Here is a 4,812-nt window from a genome sequence, read left to right on the forward strand (position 1 = left end):
AAATAATGTCAATCAAAATGATTTTATAACTCCTTATAAAATAAAAGAAATCAGGTTTTTATGAGATATTTTTCTTAGGTTGACATGTAAGCACCCACCACCACCAGACCACCCATACTTTACAGTTGAAATAACTGGGAAACTGCCTGAAAGAATCAGTAGAAATGCAACTAGAAAGAAGTGTTTGCTACTTTGTGATACTATGTAGCTAAGCAAGATCTTTCCCTCGACTTCTGGAGAGTAGGGGACAGATGGCAGTGCCAGTCTTTTGGTCACATCTTTTGTAAAGTTCTTAGAGCCAGGACTACTATAAGGAATGGGCGTGGTCATGAGTGTACAATCAAAGTAAGGAGCTTCTTATAGGTAGTACTTATTTATATATGTGAAAATATAGGTATTAAGAATTAAATCTTTCGTGTTTGGGGCCCTCAAGAAAATATACTAAATATCATTTTGATAAGATCATTCAGTCCTGGCTAGTGTGATTCAGTGGTTAGAGCATTGGCCCATGCAGCAAAGAATCGTAGGTTCAATTCCAGGTCAAGGGCACTTAACCTGGGTTGCAGGTTTGATCCCCGGCCCCATTGATATGTCTCTCTCACATCAATGTCTCTTTCCCATTGATACGTCTCTCTCACATCAATGTCTCTTTCCCATTGATATGTCTCTCTCACATCAATGTCTCTTTCTCTCTCTCAAAAAGTCAGTGGAAAAAATATCCTTGGGCAAGGATTTAAAAAATAATCATAAATAAATAAATAAAATGATAATTCATTAGGCTTTTAAATTTACCGAACTCCCACCAAAATCTCATTTAAATCTATTCATTTTGTATTTCTGAAAAAAGATAGTGGTAAAAATAAGGAAAGAAATACATGGGAAATATGTATTTTTTAAATAAAACAGAACGCTGAGGGGAGGAAAAGAATGCTGAGTCGAGCGCCTTCTCCAGGTAATAGCTCAGCAAGTGGCAGAGCCAGAATAAAATCCCCTCTGCTTCACTTCAAGATCAGAAAGCACGGAAGCCTTCTACGTGTTGTCAACTAGAAGTAAAAGATGGATGGAACTTCCTCAGGTGCAAAGGTAACCATTGAGATAAAATGAGCTCCGAATTCTGGGGTTTAGGACATGCTGGCAAAAACATTATCTTGACTGACAATTATCTGATTTGGAGGAAACCATATCTAGCAGGACATCTCTCCACCAAATTCCCCCCTTACAGAAAGTAAGTAACAATTAAGGACCTTAGGGAACTTTATTTACTGACGATCCTCCTGTCCCATTCCCCACCCTGACCTTGCATCTGTCTGTATTGACTTGAATATTTACCAGTGGTATGCTGCTAAATAATTAACAGCCAGTTTTCCAGGGGGGAAATGCCATGATTTGTAGCACTTGCCAATTTCTGTGGTGTAAATACTCCCCTCATGGCCAACAACAAGTTACCAAGGTGGTGTCGCTGGGTGCAGAGTTCAGAAAGATGTGCACAGTCACCTACCTGCTCAAAGCCAGGATGAGCCAGCCCCAGCACACTGTGGCTTGAAACCCTGAGACTCCTTGATCTGAACAGAATTCTTCTGTGTAGCTCCTTCTGGAGCAGGTCTTTAAACGTTCCTTGCTTCTAAACCCAAATTCTTCTGCATGAGTCTTCATTAGCTGGGGTATACTACATAACAAATTAGCCCTAAAATATCAGTGGCTTTAAAGCAGCAACGGTTTGTATTTCATTCACGATATGTGCCCAGCATGGGTCCATGAGGGAGGGTGCTTTGCTTGTCAGAGGGACTCGGGTCCCAAACCGATGAGAGCGTCCCCATCCGGAAAGTGCTGGTGGCACTAAGAGCCTGGAGATCTGCACATGGTTTATTCACCATCTCAGCTCACATTTCATTAGTCAAGACTAGTCTCGTGGTCCTACCTAGAAGTAAGGGACTTGGCAAGTGCCAGGTGAGGAGTCTCATCACACCACGATGACCAGCGGGCAGCCATGTTTCTTGATGGTTCAAGCACATTGAAGGGACCGAGATGAGTTCAGGAGAGAGAAAGAACCTGACTCTGAGTGCCTTGGGAAAATCAGCAGCTCAGCAAGAATCTTCAAACGACATTTTTTTAAAAAACTCATAGTAAATATTAATGTGCCAAACCAAATGTTCTTCTTTGACTTGGAAAGAGACATATAGCTCAACGAAAATCCCAGGAAAGCTTTGCCCGGGTCCTCTTTGCCACACTTGGGAGATGTGGCAAGTTGTTTTGAACTTACTTATTTAACAATAAACAAGCAGTTTGCGGTTTCTCTGCTGGAGTCGAAGGCCCGGAGCCCCCGTCCAGGGGCATAGCCCATTCCTGGGCGCTCGGCCCCTGAGAATCCAAGCGTCTTTGAGGCAGGGGATGTCTACGACTGGGGGACTGTGGCTTCCCGGGGACTCTTGCCTAAAACCACAGCCCTTCAGTGCAGTTTGACACACAGGTACTTTGTGCCCTGTGAGGAAGCCGGAGGAGGCTCCCCGTGGGCTTGCACAGGGGGGGGGGGGGGGAGCATCAGGCTCCTGAATTCTCACACCGCTTCCTGTATCTCTTAGCCGACGAGACAGCATCGCTTTAAACGCCTCTACTCGGAAAGCAAATGCCTCCGGGCCCAGGGCTAGGAAAATGCGCCGAGATGGGGAGCAGAGGAAAGTGACTACAACCCCAACTCAGCCCCCAAATAACTGCAGGCAGGTGGACAACGCTGTCATCCCTGGCACCCCGTTTCCCATCTACAAACGGAAGGAGCTAGACTAGACGGAGCTCCCACACTTCCTTTGCGAAGCCTTTAGGGATGGACTTGCCTAAGAGGAGAGAAGCTAGGGGCAAGGCCCCGGCACCCCATTCTAACTTCCGACCAGAGCAGATACATTTCTTAGGCATGAGATTTTAAAGCAGATTTTCGTTTTTGTTTTTCAGGGGGTGCCATTGCCTCATAAGAGTTATTCTTAAGACATCTTAAGATAAGGTTTTTAATACTTTTTTTTTTTAAGTTCACAAAGCACTGGACTCATCTGACTACCTGAGAGAGGTGGGGAAAATAACGGGACAGATGGCACCCCAGTCCCAGCAAGTAAGGCTGCCTCTGGCTCGCCGGGCATCCCTGGGACGTCCTTCCCCGTGGAGCCCATTGGCCAGGCTGCCAGGCTTCTGAACTGGCAGCCCCGGTGCAGCCTCTTCACCCCCCGCCCCAGCATCCCACAAAGACTTGCAGACTGAGGGAGCAGTGTGTAGGGTAACGGGACTCCCCGAGACCGACGGAGAGGGCCCGCAGTCTGCATGGAGAGCTTGTGGTTTGGAACATTTCCCCAGCATATTAAATCATACAGGAATTTTCACTCATCTTCATCGTGGAGGTCATAACATGACTCTCCTCTAATGAATTCTTTATATTGGCAGCTCTTCTGTTTTTCTCCCTTCCTGCGCCGGTCCCTCATTTCCACCTCGCCCTCCGCCCGCCTGGCCGAGAGCGGCCCTCGCTCCTTTCGTCTCCGTGTGGGAACATGTGGTAATACTTTTCCCTGATTTCGGCCTTGAGTTTGGTCTACACCTGGGTAGGCCTTCAAGTCATGGCTCAGCAGGCGTCGCGGCGGGGTCGCTCCGTGTGCACACCGGCCCGCACCCCCTTGCAGGCGGGCCGGCCCCCGCCCCCACGGGGCCCTCCAGATGTGGCCCCGTAGCGAGGCTGGCTGGCTGCTCCAGGTCGGGACTCGGTGCCCGCCCCAGGATGTGCCCCCTCCTGAAGCAGAGGGCTGACGTCCCAAAGCCTGCAGCCTCAAAGGGGAAAGAACAAAGGGAGACAGGAAGGGAGAGAGAGAAAATTAGAGGAAAGAAATAACTTGTAGTGGAAACGTTTTCTATGACAAACACTATCCTGACAATCTTGTGAAGTCAGTATCGTTTCCGACTTCTAAGTGAGAAAACTGAGAATTCCAGAGGTTAGGTGATGTGCTCAAGGTCACAGCCAGGAAGTGGGGGGCCCAAGATGTAAAGGCAGATCTTATTCCGTGCCCGCATTCTCTCGGATTACCAAGCCGTAGGTTTTTAGTTTGGTTCTTGGAGCTGCCCGCCCACCCAGGTACTGGACTAGACCACTATAGACCTTTTCTTCTTTTTGCAGTAGCCTAGCAAGGTAGGTTTTGGTTTACAGATTTTACAGAAACAGAGCTCAGAAAGGTTATGTTCCCCAAGATCATGTAGTCAAATGCAGAAATGATGTTGATGCTTCTGCCCCAAATCTATCAGTTACTTTCTATGAATTCCCTGGAGCTTCCCATCTTTCAAGAAAAATGAGTCCTGCCCAGTCATTTTTCTTGAATGACTGGGCAGGACTCAGTGTGACTCAGTGGATCGAGTGTCATCCCATGCACCAAAAGGTCACTGGTTCGATTCCCTGTCAGGGTCAGGGCAAATGCCCAGGTTGTAGCTCTGTCTCCACTAGGGGGCATGCAGGAGGCAGCCGATTGCTATTTCTCATCTGACTGATATTTCCATCTCTGTCCCTTCCTCTCTCACTAAAATCAATAAAAACATTGTTTGAAGTGACACGTCGTCTTCACAGACAGGCCCATCATGACCTAGTTCCTGCCACCTTTCTTTCTGCTCTCCCATGGACAGCAATCTCTCCTACCATGCGGAGCACTTCCTGTTCCTCAAGCTACTCTTTGAACCCGAGGTGCTGTTCCCTCTTCCCAACTTTATCTGCCTTTAACTTCCTACTACTCGGATGTGACCCCGCTTCTGGCAGCACCCCACTCCCACGTGTCCCGCCACAGAACTAGTTGTAAC

This window comes from Molossus molossus, unplaced genomic scaffold, assembly GCF_014108415.1.
Source record: "Molossus molossus isolate mMolMol1 unplaced genomic scaffold, mMolMol1.p scaffold_m16_p_20, whole genome shotgun sequence".
In the NCBI taxonomy this organism is placed as follows: domain Eukaryota; kingdom Metazoa; phylum Chordata; class Mammalia; order Chiroptera; family Molossidae; genus Molossus; species Molossus molossus.